This window comes from Lissotriton vulgaris, chromosome 9, assembly GCF_964263255.1.
Source record: "Lissotriton vulgaris chromosome 9, aLisVul1.2, whole genome shotgun sequence".
Lineage (NCBI taxonomy): Eukaryota > Metazoa > Chordata > Amphibia > Caudata > Salamandridae > Lissotriton > Lissotriton vulgaris.
This window is the reverse complement of record NC_141697.1, coordinates 789,392,849-789,408,406: the sequence shown is the minus strand read 5'-3', so window position 1 is coordinate 789,408,406 and position 15,558 is coordinate 789,392,849.

Sequence of the window (15,558 nt, the reverse complement as noted above, 5' to 3'; positions counted from 1 at the left end):
GGACTGGCCTGAGTGGGCTGGTTTGACGCTCCGCTCAGGACAGGGAGTCTGTGCCTGTTTCTCCAACCTGTTCCATTCAACGGGGTTAGCAAAACCTAAGTGCACATGTGTGTTTGGATGGCCCGAGACGGCCGGCCAAACACACATGGAACTTAGAAGTGCACAAACCAGTCCTTCTCCCCCTTCCCATGTCCCCGGCCTGCCCCTCCCTACACATGCTGACTGAGCCAGCTACTGAAAAATAAAACAATGATAGAATATTGTTTCATTTTTGAGCTGATGGCTCTGAGCCACTAGGGCAACGCTCCTCCACCAATGCAGAGTAGTCGTCCGTGGATGATGGCCCATGGGTATTTTACATTGGCACGCTTCTCTGTAGACTCTCGCTAAATGGTTTCACTTGCCACAGTTGCAGCATGCTTTACCTTGACTAGTGGATTGGGCTGCAGAGTGGGGTTTCTGTCACAGCATCTACACCTATATGTAGTGGGTTTGTGCACCTCATCTGGTGAGTCGTCTGCCTATGAAGGCTTCAATAATCTCTTACCTAATGGCTCAGGGTCCATCCAGCTTCAATTTCCCAGATAGCTTTGCAAGGGTGCATTAAATATATTCAACACAGATGCTTGATAGCTCGTGGTGATCACCTCATCGCGGTGCAGTCTTCGCTGGTGCAGCGACTTAACTGAATAGCAGTAGGGAGCTCACCATGGGCCAAAGTGAGTGAATTGGGTCCTGTGGTCAGCGCCACATCTTGCTGCCTTGATCATTGTCACAATAATTGCTCATGTCTGAGAAGGCCTAGTTTTACTGAGCAGGGTACTAACTCTCGTTGGGTAAATCTTTGCTTCCTATGTATTACATAAGTGCTGGCCCACATAGTTTATTTGCTTTTTTCGTCAGCTTCCTGTGGCAGGAGTCCTTTTCTGTGTCGATATTCCCCTCAGCAGCTACGGCTGTTGTTGCCATTCACGCTGCATGCAACTCTTGCCTAATGGTCTCTGGGCCTCGTGGTTGAGGCTTGAGGCAGAATAAGGCTTGACCTTTCGCCTTCTTAATTATTCTTTCTTCTTTCTTTTTTTATATATGTTTTATTCTCTTGGGGCAAGAATTCACCCGTACAGTATAAACCAGGGCTAGCTACTGTGGTGTCAGTGGTCAGAGTGTCCTGGAGATGCCAGCGATCCAGTGGGGATGGGGAAGAACCGTGTGACTTGCACTTAGCTTTCCAGTCGGAAGTGCATGACTTTGGCCACGTCACTGAATAAAGCAGGTCAGCGCTCCAGATCTCCTTTAATGTTCTCCTTTACGGTCACCGACGTGAGGGTGCGTGAATGCGTATACAGATTTGACGTAAGCGCCGGATGGCACACGACAGTGACAGCAGTCTGCCGCTCCATGATTACCGAATGACTGAAGTCTACCCAGGTCGCAGGGGTCTCTTTAGTATGCTGACATGACAGAGTTCTGCCCAGGTCCCTTGGCTCTTACATGATAAGGGTCTGCACATGCTGTTGAAGTGACAAGCGTGACGCGTCTGTTTAGGATGCTGTAGCGTCACACGTCTGTCCAGGGTTCTTTCGTGAACTGAGCCTGAAGAGGGTGCGTAAAAGACAGAGGTTGTCATTGCGGCAACGCGGCATGATTGTGTCGGGAGATTGTGGAGACACGCGCCATGAGTCTGTCCTCGGTGCTGAAGGGACAGGAGTCTCACTGGTGGCAGAAGTAAAGGGAGTCTGTCCTCGGTGCTGAAAAGACAGAAGTCTTCCCGCGGTATACATTACAAGGGGTAGGGTGCTGTCCTGGGTGCTACAGGATCAGCAGTGCGCCTGGGCTCGATGCAGGCTACGTCTGTAAAGATGCCGAGGTGATAAGAGTCTGCCCACAACGCTAAAGGGATATGGCGCTGAAGGGACAGGAGTCTGCCAGGATAGTTGACATAAATGGAGTCTGTCCTGGACGATGAAGGAACAGGACCCTCCAATGTACTGAAAAGAGAGGAGCTGTCCACGGCCTGGTGGGATAAAGCCCCATCATGGGTGCTGAGAGAGTAGGACTGTGTCGGGGTTGATGCTGAAGGAGTCTGCTAGGATGCTGACGTGAAAGGTGTCTGACCACGAAGCTGAGGATGCACGCACAGGTGTGTCAGCCTGAAAAAAATGATTGTCTTTGGTGCATATGTCGCTCCTTTGCCACAGCATTGGCATCGATGGGTGCATGGGGGCTGGGGTTTACCTCTGGTGCTGAACTGGCTGTATTTTTTGCTCGGGAGCTGCAGTCTACATAGAGTGACGGAGTCTGCACATGGTGTGAATCTGATAAATGTTTGCCTAATGTGTGCTTGATTGTAAGAATCAGGGTGCGGAAAATACAGGAGTCTTTTCGGGGCCAAGAAAGGACAGGCATCTGACCAAGGTGCTGAAGGGATAGGAGTCCGGCCATTTTACACATTGGGCTGTATCTGACCAAGGTGCTGAAATGACACGAGTTTACCTATAGGACTTATGGTGCTCGAGTCTCTCCAAGGGAGTAAAATACAGGGGTCTTCCCATGGTGCTGAAGGGACAGAAGTCTCCCCAAAGTGCTAAAAGCACAGGCTTCTGTCCACGGTTTCGAAGAGACAGAAGTCAGACGTTGATGCTGAAGGAGCAAGAGTCCGTCCAGGGTCATGAAGGGTCACTGTCCATGGTGCTGAAGCGACAGCATTCTATCCACGGCGTTGAAGGGATCGGCGTGTGTCCAGCGTGCAGTGATGGGTTATGGCAAGGTGGCAATAGCTATGTGTCAGGGTGCTTAAGTGGCCAGAGTCTGTACACAGTGCTAGAGGTCTTTCAGCGGTGCCCAACGGATAGAGCTCTTTCTGGGTAGTTAAAGAAAAGGAAGTTAGCCCTGAGTACTGAAGGGACAGGAGTCTCTCCGGGTATTGAGGGGATGGGAGTCAATCCCGAGTGCTGTGGGAGTTTAATGGGTTGACGCTGTCACGACTCTAGTGAAAGGAGTCTGTCATCAGTGCTAAAGAGCTGCGAATCTCTCCCTGGTGGGGAAGGGACACGAGTTTGTCCGAGTAGGGTCCTGGGTTCCTGAGTGCTGGAGTGCAAGCAGTCTGTCCAGGGTCAGGCCATGGTGCTGAAGGAACAGAAATCAACTGATAGCATTAGGACCGGAGGTCGTTCATGGGGCTGACTGGAGATCTGTCAGGCCGTAGTGCAGAACAAACAGGTCTGTGCATGGTGCTTAAGGGACAGGAGTCTGACTGACGTGTTGATAGGACAGAAGTCTGCTCAGCGTGCTGAAGGACAGGAGTGTGCCCAGGGTCTTGAAGGGACAGGAGTCTGCACAGCGTGTTGAAGGACAGGAGTCTGCCCAGGCTGTTGATAGGACAGGAGTCTGCCCAGGGTGTTGATAGGACAGAAGTCTGCTCAGCGTGTTGGAGGACATGAGTCTGCCCAGGGTGTTGATAGGACAGAAGTCTGCTCAGCGTGTTGGAGGACAGGAGTCTGCACAGGGTGTTGATAGTGCAGGAGTCTGCCCAGGGTGTTGATAGGGCAGGAGTCTGACCAGGGTGTTGGAGGGACACGAGTCTGACTAGGGTGTTGACAGGACATGAGGCTATACAGCGTGTTGAAGGACATGAGTCTGCCCAGGGTGTTTATAGGACAGGAGTCTGACTAGGGTGTTGGAGGGACACGAGTCTGACTAGGGTGTTGATAGGGCAGGAGTCTGACTAGGGTGTTGACAGGACATGAGTCTGACCAGGGTGTTGATAGGACAGGAGTCTGACCAGGGTGTTGATATGACAGGAGTCTGACCAGCGTGTTGAAGGACAGGAGTCTGCCCAGGGTGTTGATAGGGCAGGAGTCTGACCAGGGTGTTGGAGGGACACGAGTCTGCCCAGGGTGTTGTTAGGACAGGAGTCTGACCAGCGTGTTGAAGGACAGGAGTCTGCCCAGGGTGTTGATAGGGCAGGAGTCTGACCAGGGTGTTGGAGGGACACGAGTCTGCCCAGGGTGTTGATAGGACAGGAGTCTGACCAGGGTGTTGATAGGACAGGAGTCTGACCAGCGTGATGAAGGACAGGAGTCTGCCCAGGGTGTTGATAGGGCAGGAGTCTGACCAGGGTGTTGGAGGGACACGAGTCTGTCCAGGGTGTTGATAGGACAGGAGTCTGACCAGCGTGTTGAAGGACAGGAGTCTGCCCAGGGTGTTGATAGGACAGGAGTCTGACCAGCGTGTTGAAGGACACGAGTCTGCCCAGGGTGTTGATAGGACAGGAGTCTGACCAGCGTGTTGAAGGACAGGAGTCTGCCCAGGGTGTTGATAGGGCAGGAGTCTGACCAGGGTGTTGGAGGGACACGAGTCTGACTAGGGTGTTGATAGGACAGGAGCCTGCCCTGGGTGTTGACAGGACATGAGTCTATACAGCGTGTTGAAGGACATGAGTCTGCCCAGGGTGTTGATAGGACAGGAGTCTGACTAGGGTGTTGGAGGGACACGAGTCTGACTAGGGTGTTCATAGGACAGGAGTCTGACCAGCGTGTTGAAGGACAGGAGTCTGCCCAGGGTGTTGATAGGGCAGGAGTCTGACCAGGGTGTTGGAGGGACACGAGTCTGCCCAGGGTGTTGATAGTACAGGAGTCTGACCAGCGTGTTGAAGGACAGGAGTCTGCCCAGGGTGTTGATAGGGCAGGAGTCTGACCAGGGTGTTGATAGGACAGGAGTCTGTCCAGCGTGTTGAAGGACAGGAGTCTGCCCAGGGTGTTGATAGGCCAGGAGTCTGACCAGGGTGTTGGAGGGACACGAGTCTGACTAGGGTGTTGATAGGACAGGAGTCTGACTAGGGTGTTGACAGGACATGAGTCTATACAGCGTGTTGAAGGACATGAGTCGGCCCAGGGTGTTGATAGGACAGGAGTCTGTCCAGCGTGTTGAAGGACATGAGTCTGCCCAGGGTGTTGATAGGGCAGGAGTCTGCCATGGGTGTTGATAGGACAGGAGTCTGTCCAGCGTGTTGAAGGACATGAGTCTGCCCAGGGTGTTGATAGGACAGGAGTCTGTCCAGCGTGTTGAAGGACATGAGTCTGCCCAGGGTGTTTATAGGACAGGAGTCTGACTAGGGTGTTGGAGGGACACGAGTCTGACTAGGGTGTTGATAGGGCAGGAGTCTGACCAGGGTGTTGATAGGACAGGAGTCTGTCCAGCGTGTTGAAGGACATGAGTCTGCCCAGGGTGTTGATAGGACAGGAGTCTGTCCAGCGTGTTGAAGGACATGAGTCTGCCCAGGGTGTTTATAGGACAGGAGTCTGACAAGGGTGTTGGAGGGACACGAGTCTGACTAGGGTGTTGATAGGGCAGGAGTCTGACCAGGGTGTTGATAGGACAGGAGTCTGACCAGGGTGTTGATAGGACAGGAGTCTGTCCAGCGTGTTGAAGGACAGGAGTCTGCCCAAGGTGTTGATAGGGCAGGAGTCTGAGAAGGGTGTTGGAGGGACACGAGTCTGACTAGGGTGTTGATAGGACAGGAGTCTGCCCAGGGTGTTGATAGGGCAGGAGTCTGACCAGGGTGTTGGAGGGACACGAGTCTGACTAGGGTGTTGATAGGACAGGAGTCTTACTAGGGTGTTGACAGGACATGAGTCTATACAGCGTGTTGAAGGACATGAGTCTGCCCAGGGTGTTGATAGGACAGGAGTCTGTCAGGCATGTTGAAGGACATGAGTCTGCCCAGGGTGTTTATAGTACAGGAGTCTGACTAGGGTGTTGGAGGGACACGAGTCTGACTAGGGTGTTGATAGGACAGGAGTCTGACCAGCGTGTTGAAGGACAGGAGTCTGCCCAGGGTGTTGATAGGGCAGGAGTCTGACCAGGGTGTTGGAGGGACACGAGTCTGTCCAGCGTGTAAAAGGACAGGAGTCTGCCCAGGGTGTTGATAGGGCAGGAGTCTGACCAGGGTGTTGATAGGACAGGAGTCTGTCCAGCGTGTTGAAGGACAGGAGTCTGCCCAGGGTGTTGATAGGGCAGGAGTCTGACCAGGGTGTTGGAGGGACACGAGTCTGTCCAGCGTGTAAAAGGACAGGAGTCTGCCCAGGGTGTTGATAGGGCAGGAGTCTGACCAGGGTGTTGATAGGACAGGAGTCTGTCCAGCGTGTTGAAGGACAGGAGTCTGCCCAGGGTGTTGATAGGACAGGAGTCTGTCCAGCGTGTTGATAGGACAGGAGTCTGACTAGGGTGTTGACGGGTCAGTAGTTCATGAAGATTTCTGAAGGGAGAGAGAGTGATCTATGTTGCTGAGGGGAGTCTGTCGAAGTTTCTACACGAAACGGCTCATATGCGCATGCGTGACCGCCGCACGCAGTCCTGCCCCAGGGTTCCGTTCTGCTTCCCAGTCAGTGGAGGACATCTTGTAAGGTGACCGTCGACACCAAGCTGCTCCCTGGAGTCTAGGATGGCTTTCCCGCTGCCTGACCCTCACCAGGCTGGCAACCACGATGTCGCCTCCATTATTGTGCTGAAAGGTCGCCTGACGTCCAGAGCTCGATTTCCGTGCCCTCCTCCTGACCCTTCATTCAACATCCCGATCATGAAGCTCCATTTGGCCAGCATCCATTTTGTCCCAAGGGCGTCGTTTTCATATACATCTCTGTGAAAAGGCCCACTCGGTCTCAGTGCAGACGCCACATTTCCACTTGACATTTGTTGTGTTTACTTTTTCACAGATTACGGAAAAAAAGCCTCGAAGTCAAAACAAGCTCCGGGGTCAAAGGTTGCTTCAACCTTCTTGAGCACACCGTCTTCGATGTGCCTTTTAAAAATCGTGCAAAGAGTCGATATTATTTTTCGTTCAACGACTGGATTTAAAAAAAAATGCTGTTGTTGCCAAAGACAACAAGCCAACCTCTTGACATTTTATTATAATGAGTCTGTTTTTCCCCCTCTGCGCCTCCCCTCCTTGTGTTTTTTTTTGTTGCCCATGTTCCAGTTCCAAGAACAACATGTATTTCTAAAAATAAACCCCCAACCCCGCGAAATTCGTGGGAGCAAGACTTAAGAGAGCCGAGCGCTTCATGTGATCTCGGGCGGCGCCAGCCAGCCCACTACCACGGCAATTTACGAGCACTGTGTCATGCCCAAACAAGCGCCCACCGACAGCAGAAACCTTCCAGAGCTGCCAACTGGAGACGGCACCCTTCTGTGCGCTGCCGACGCAAAGAGTGCGAAAGAGCTCAAGGGTGGGCGACCCAGACCCAAAAATAAATGTTTTTGTTTACCCTGCGCCCACCTGAATGTGAAATGATATTTCCATCTCCGAAGCAACGTAATGGCAGCCTTGAACATCGAGTGACTTGCTCGGCCTAAGCAGAATGGTGTGGGCTTTAAACAGAGAGTGACGATGCTTTGGCATAGGTACTTCTGCCGGTCTTAGATGAGGCAGCTGCTGCAGACCACCTACTCCTCATGTGCTGCACAGATCTAGCGTGCTTGTGCTGCACACAGCTTACCTTACTGTCATGTTTGTGAGGGAAGCTTGCACTGCTGTTTATCTTTTATTGATCGTCTTCGCTGCGTGTGAGGGAACCTTGCACTGCTGCTTATATCTCTGTTCCTCTCCACTGTGTGTGAGGGAAGCTTGCACTGCTGCTTATCTCTTTCTGTTCCTCTCCACTGTGTGTGAGGGAAGCGTAGACTGCTGCTTATATCTCTGTTCCTCTCCACTGTGTGTGAGGGAAGCTTGCACTGCTGCTTATCTCTTTCTGTTCCTCTCCACTGTGTGTGAGGGAAGCTTGCACTGCTGTTTATCTTTTATTGATTGTCTTCGCTGCGTGTGAGGGAACCTTGCACTGCTGCTTATCTCTTTCTCTTCCTCTCCACTGTGTGTGAGGGAAGCGTAGACTGCTGCTTATATCTCTGTTCCTCTCCACTGTGTGTGAGGGAAGCTTGCACTGCTGCTTATCTCTTTCTGTTCCTCTCCACTGTGTGTGAGGGAAGCTTGCACTGCTGCTTATCTCTTTCTCTTCCTCTCCACTGTGTGTGAGGGAAGCGTAGACTGCTGCTTATATCTCTGTTCCTCTCCACTGTGTGTGAGGGAAGCTTGCACTGCTGCTTATCTCTTTCTGTTCCTCTCCACTGTGTGTGAGGGAAGCTTGCACTGCTGCTTATCTCTTTCTGTTCCTCTCCACTGTGTGTGAGGGAAGCTTGCAATGCCGCTTATCTCTTTCTGTTCTTTTCCACTGTGTGTGAGGGAAACTTGCACTGCTGCTTATCTCTTTCTGTTCCTCTCCACTGTGTGTGAGGGAAGCGTAGACTGCTGCTTATATTTCTGTTCCTCTCCACTGTGTGTGAGGGAAGCTTGCACTGCTGCTTATCTCTTTCTGTTCCTCTCCACTGTGTGTGAGGGAAGCTTGCACTGCTGCTTATCTCTTTCTGTTCCTCTCCACTGTGTGTGAGGGAAGCTTGCACTGCTGCTTATCTCTTTCTGTTCCTCTCCACTGTGTGTGAGGGAAGCGTAGACTGCTGCTTATATTTCTGTTCCTCTCCACTGTGTGTGAGGGAAGCTTGCACTGCTGCTTATCTCTTTCTGTTCCTCTCCACTGTGTGTGAGGGAAGCTTGCAATGCCGCTTATCTCTTTCTGTTCTTTTCCACTGTGTGTGAGGGAAACTTGCACTGCTGCTTATCTCTTTCTGTTCCTCTCCACTGTGTGTGAGGGAAGCGTAGACTGCTGCTTATATTTCTGTTCCTCTCCACTGTGTGTGAGGGAAGCTTGCACTGCTGCTTATCTCTTTCTCTTCCTCTCCACTGTGTGTGAGGGAAGCGTAGACTGCTGCTTATATCTCTGTTCCTCTCCACTGTGTGTGAGGGAAGCTTGCACTGCTGCTTATCTCTTTCTGTTCCTCTCCACTGTGTGTGAGGGAAGCTTGCACTGCTGCTTATCTCTTTCTCTTCCTCTCCACTGTGTGTGAGGGAAGCGTAGACTGCTGCTTATATCTCTGTTCCTCTCCACTGTGTGTGAGGGAAGCTTGCACTGCTGCTTATCTCTTTCTGTTCCTCTCCACTGTGTGTGAGGGAAGCTTGCACTGCTGCTTATCTCTTTCTGTTCCTCTCCACTGTGTGTGAGGGAAGCTTGCAATGCCGCTTATCTCTTTCTGTTCTTTTCCACTGTGTGTGAGGGAAACTTGCACTGCTGCTTATCTCTTTCTGTTCCTCTCCACTGTGTGTGAGGGAAGCATAGACTGCTGCTTATATTTCTGTTCCTCTCCACTGTGTGTGAGGGAAGCTTGCACTGCTGCTTATCTCTTTCTGTTCCTCTCCACTGTGTGTGAGGGAAGCTTGCACTGCTGCTTATCTCTTTCTGTTCCTCTCCACTGTGTGTGAGGGAAGCTTGCACTGCTGCTTATCTCTTTCTGTTCCTCTCCACTGTGTGTGAGGGAAGCGTAGACTGCTGCTTATATTTCTGTTCCTCTCCACTGTGTGTGAGGGAAGCTTGCACTGCTGCTTATCTCTTTCTGTTCCTCTCCACTGTGTGTGAGGGAAGCTTGCAATGCCGCTTATCTCTTTCTGTTCTTTTCCACTGTGTGTGAGGGAAACTTGCGCTGCTGCTTATCTCTTTCTGTTCCTCTCCACTGTGTGTGAGGGAAGCGTAGACTGCTGCTTATATTTCTGTTCCTCTCCACTGTGTGTGAGGGAAGCTTGCACTGCTGCTTATCTCTTTCTGTTCCTCTCCACTGTGTGTGAGGGAAGCTTGCACTGCTGCTTATCTCTTTCTGTTCCTCTCCACTGTGTGTGAGGGAAGCTTGCACTGCTGCTTATCTCTTTCTGTTCCTCTCCACTGTGTGTGAGGGAAGCTCGCACTGTTGCTTATCTCTTTCTGTTTCTCTCCACTGGGTGTGAGGGAAACTTGCACTGCTGCTTATCTCTTTCTGTTCCTCTCCACTGTGTGTGAGGGAAGCTTGCAATGCCGCTTATCTCTTTCTGTTCTTTTCCACTGTGTGTGAGGGAAACTTGCACTGCTGCTTATCTCTTTCTGTTCCTCTCCACTGTGTGTGAGGGAAGCTTGCACTGCTGCTTATCTCTTTCTGTTCCTCTCCACTGTGTGTGAGGGAAGCTTGCACTGCTGCTTATCTCTTTCTGTTCTCCACTGTGTGTGAGGGAAGCTTAGACTGCTGCTTATCTCTTTCTGTTCCTCTCCACTGTGTGTGAGGAAAGCTTTCACTGCTGCTTATCTCTTTCTGTTCCTCTCTACTGTGTGTGAGGGAAGCTTGCACTGCTGCTTATCTCTTTCTGTTCTTTTCCACTGTGTGTGAGGGAAGCTTGCACTGCTGCTTATCTCTTTCTGTTCTCCACTGTGTGTGAGGGAAGCGTAGACTGCTGCTTTTCTCTTTCTGTTCCTCTCCACTGTGTGTGAGGGAAGCTTGCACTGTTGCTTATCTCTTTCTGTTTCTCTCCACTGGGTGTGAGGGAAACTTGCACTGCTGCTTATCTCTTTCTGTTCCTCTCCACTGTGTGTGAGGGAAGCTTGCACTGCTGCTTATCTCTTTCTGTTCCTCTCCACTGTATGTGAGGGAAGCTTGCACTGTTGCTTATCTCTTTCTGTTCCTCTCCACTGTGTGTGAGGGAAGCTTGCACTGCTGCTTATCTCTTTCAGTTCCTCTCCACTGTGTGTGAGGGAAGCTTGCACTGCTGCTTATCTCTTTCTCTTCTTTTCCACTGTGTGTGAGGGAAGCTTGCACTGCTGCTTATCTCTTTCGGTTCCTCTCCACTGTGTGTGAGGGAAGCTTGCACTGCTGCTTATCTCTTTCTGTTCTCCACTGTGTGTGACGGAAGCTTGTACTGCTGCTTATCTCTTTCTGTTCCTCTCCACTGTGTGTGAGGGAAGCTTGCAATGCTGATTATCTCTTTCTGTTCCTCTCCACTGTTTGCGAGGGAAACTTGCACTGCTGCTTATCTCTTTCTGTTCCTCTCCACTGTGTGTGAGGGAAGCATTCACTGCTGCTTATCTCTTTCTCTTCTTTTCCACTGTGTGTGAGGGAAGCTTGGCTGCTGCTTATCTCTTTCTGTTCATCTCCACTGTGTGTGAGGGAAACTTGCACTGCTGCTTATCTCTTTCTGTTCCTCTCCACTGTGTATGAGGGAAACTTGCACTGCTGCTTATCTCTTTCTCTTCCTCTCCACTGTGTGTGAGGGAAGCTTGCACTGCTGCTTATCTCTTTCTGTTCCTCTCCACTGTGTGTGAGGGAAGCTTGCACTGCTACTTATCTCTTTCTGTTCCTCTCCACTGTGTGTGAGGGAAGCTTGCACTGCTGCTTATCTCTTTCTGTTCTTTTCCACTGTGTGTGAGGGAAACTTGCACTGCTGCTTATCTCTTTCTGTTCCTCTCCACTGTGTGCGAGGGAAACTTGCACTGCTGCTTATATCTTTCTGTTCCTCTCCACTGTGTGTGAGGGAAGCTTGCACTGCTGCTTATCTCTTTCTCTTCTTTTCCACTGTGTGTGAGGGAAGCTTGCACTGCTGCTTATCTCTTTTGGTTCCTCTCCACTGTGTGTGAGGGAAGCTTGCACTGCTGCTTATCTCTTTCTGTTCTCCACTGTGTGTGAGGGAAGCTTGCACTGCTGCTTATCTCTTTCTGTTCCTCTCCACTGTGTGTGAGGCAAGCTTGCACTGCTGCTTATCTCTTTCTGTTCTCTCCACTGTGTGCGAGGGAAACTTGCACTGCTGCTTATCTCTTTCTGTTCCTCTCCACTGTGTGTGAGGGAAGCATTCACTGCTGCTTATCTCTTTCTCTTCTTTTTCACTGTGTGTGAGGGAAGCTTGCACTGCTGCTTATCTCTTTCTGTTCATCTCCACTGTGTGTGAGGGAAACTTGCACTGCTGCTTATCTCTTTCTGTTCCTCTCCACTGTGTATGAGGGAAACTTGCACTGCTGCTTATCTCTTTCTCTTCCTCTCCACTGTGTGTGAGGGAAGCTTGCACTGCTGCTTATCTCTTTCTGTTCCTCTCCACTGTGTGTGAGGGAAGCTTGCACTGCTACTTATCTCTTTCTGTTCTTTTCCACTGTGTGTGAGGGAAACTTGCACTGCTGCTTATCTCTTTCTCTTCCTCTCCACTGTGTGTGAGGGACGCTTGCACTGCTGCTTATCTCTTTCTGTTCTCCATTGTGTGTGAGGGAAGCTTGCACTGATGCTTATCTCTTTCCTTTTCCACTGTGTGAGGGAAGCTTGCACTGCTGCTTATCTCTTTCTGTTCCTCTCCACTGTGTGTGTGGAAAGCTTGCACTGCTGCTTATCTCTTTCTGTTCCTCTCCACTGTATGTGAGGGAAGCTTGCACTGCTGCTTATCTCTTTCTGTTCCTCTTCACTGTGTGTGTGGAAAGCTTGCACTGCTGCTTATCTCTTTCTGTTCCTCTCCACTGTGTGTGTGGAAAGCTTGCACTGCTTTTACAGGGTGGGTACTCTACCCCTGCTGTTTGAACCAGCAAAGCTTCCATTGCTTATGACTATACACGCTTTTCCTGTTGTGTGTGAGGGAAGTTTGCACTGCTGCTTACCTCTTTCTGTTCCTCTCCAATGCGTATGAGGGAAGATAGCAATACTGCTGCTCTCTTTGTCTTCCTCTCCACTGTGTGTGAGGGAAGCTTGCACTGCTGTTACAGGGTGCATACTTTAACCTTGCTGTGTGAGCTAGCGACGCTTCCACTGCTTATGTATACACATGCTTTTCCTACTGTGTGTGAGGGAAGATAGCACCTCTGCTTATCTCTTACTGTTCCTCTCTGCTGCATGTGAAGGAAGTTTGCAGTGCTGTTACAGGCTACTTGCTCTCTCCTTTGTGTGTTATTGAAGATTGCACTGCTAGTTCACTCAGACAATTTCCTTGTTGTGTGTGAGGGAAGCTTGCATCACTGCACGTTACCTAATGTTCCTATCCTCTCTGTGTTAGGGAAGTTTGCATTTCTGCAGTACGCCACTTATTCTACATTTTCAATGCATGATAGAGTATCTTACAGGGCTTGTGCACACACCACACTTTTCCTTTTGTGTGTGTGAGGGAAGCTTGCACTGCTGCATGTCACTCGCTGTTCTACTACATGTGAGGGCTTATTCTGCGGTTACACGCTACTTACTCTTCCAGTTGTGTGTGCGTGGTTGTGTGTTTGTGAAAATATTGCACTGCAGCAAACTGACACGACCAATGGCTCTTCGTGTCCTGTGTGGGACAGAATCGTTCACTGCTACATTTGGACGTCGGTTATGTGCCTGAAGCTTGAACTGTTGCACTGCACCATGTGCTGCAAACAATTTACCTACCTTTCGTTTAGTGGGTGAGGGAAGAGGCTGCACATTGATTACTCTAGCTCTTTGGTGTGTGTGTGTGTGTGTGTGAGGGGAAATTACACTTAGACTATCATTTCTGTGTGCATGAGGAAAGCTTGACTTGCACAGGGCATACTCGTGTTTTCCCCATGTAAGCGTGAACGTGTCTGTGATGATGAAAGCCTTTACAGATGCTGCACACTATGTACTGTTTTTCTTCTATGTGTATTTGGGATGGGAAGTGTGCAGTCGTGCAGCACATTGTTTTCCTTTCCCGACTGGTGTGAGAGGCAAGTTTGCCCAACTGCTGCAGCCCACATATGATCTAAGCTTCCATTACTACTGCAAGTCATTTACTCTTTCTGTACTGTCTGTGTTGGAGGTAACTTACACTGGTTCTACACACCCCATACTCTTCTGTCTCTTTTTAGACAAGAGAATCATAAACTGCTGATGCACAATCACTACTTCTCATTTTCTGTGTGTGTGAGAGGAAACCTTCCACGTCTGCCGCACAATACTTGCTTCAACCAAAATCTTTGCGCATGCGCACCCCTGCATTGGCGCGCATTTGTGTTTATGTGTATGAGAGAAGGACTCCTTCACTGCTGCTTCACTCGACTTACCCTTCATGTCTCGTGTGTGTACTGGAAGCGTTCACTTCTCCTAAACACTGCTTGCTCTTCCAGTGCTGCATGTTTGAAGGAAGTTTACCTTTAGACCTCTCCTGTGTGTCTGTGTGAGGGAGGCTTGCACGGCTTCCAAACAGCACGTTATCTTTCCTGTGTGAGGCTTCTGTTTCTTTTGTAGACTACTTAAACTACATGTTCTCCCAGTGTGATGACAGCTTGCACTGCTGTTCTTCTCTCTCCATTATCTGTAGGGGACATTCTCACTGTCACTGCACACCACATAATCGTTTGTGTGAGGGAAGCTTTTGCTACTTTTGCACACCACGTCCTCTACCTTTCCGTTTTGGCTGAGGGGCATTTGCACAACTACTGTCCACCACTTACTCCAGCTTTGGGTATGGGGGAGTTTGCACTGATGCTGAACATCTAAATCCATATTTTGTGTGACTGCATTATGAAGCTTGCCGCCCACCGCTTACTCTACCTGCTCAGTGTGTGAGAGAAGCTTGCACTGCTGCTGCAATGAGTTAGTTTACCAGGTGTGGGTGTATGTGGAGAAGCGTGGCTCAATGGTTAGAGCGGCAGACCCTGATGCAGAGGTCTGGCCCGGGACCAGGGTTCAATTCCTTCCTCGCCGGCTCTTGGACTCAATCTCCCCGGACCTGATAATTCTCGCTTCGGTGCCTAGTCTAATCATGGGTCTCACTCTGTGACTCTGGGCAATAGCTTGCTTAATCTCCACAATGGCCCTCTCGCTGCCGGGGATGCCTGGCTTCACCTTGGGGGTGCCCAGGAGTGGACATCTCACAGGAAAGCCAGGAAGGGTTCCACAGCAGTATGAATACAGTGCTACGAAACCTCTGGGTAGAAGGCGCTATATAAATACAAACACATATGTGTGTGTGTGTTTATGTCTTAAGTTAGCATTGCTACTGTTGCTTGTTGTGTGGCTGTGATGGAATATTGCACTGCTCTTTCACATCACCTACCCTGCCTGTTGAGTGCATGTGTATATATGATGAATGCTTTTCCCCCTTCTCTGGATACCAATGGCAGGGTGTATCGGTAACTTCGGGTGGGTGGGGGCCTAAAATTCATCCCATGACGAGTTAGACCCTGAGGGTCCACTCAGAAATGAGCAATTACTTGGGGAATCAGTAATTCTGGGTCTGATTACACCAGTAATTCCTCCTTTTGGGGCAGGTTTTCACCCGGAGAATTTGGTTGCTAAATCTAAGAGGTAAGAGATTTGCAGTGTTTCCACAGACATTAAACTTCTGATGAGTCCAGTAACTTCTTTTACCGATGTCTTTAAAATGAAGAGGTCACTTGTAATGAGGGCCTCACTCTTATGCCATGTGTATGAAAGAAGCTTATGTTGCTGCTGGACACCATTTACTCCACCTTTTCTGTGTGTGTTCAGTGGTAGGGATGGAAGTAGAGGGCAGGACGAACAGAAAAATAAATCACTTACCTGGCTTGCACGTCCTCGCTTCTCCCGATCGTCTTCTCCACGCCAGCATGGACCCAGCCAACTCCCATAACCAGTCCTGGTGCTTCTCCTATGCTGTGAGAGCAGTGCCAGAATTGGATGGATTGGGTTGGCTAGACACTCCTTTAGGCC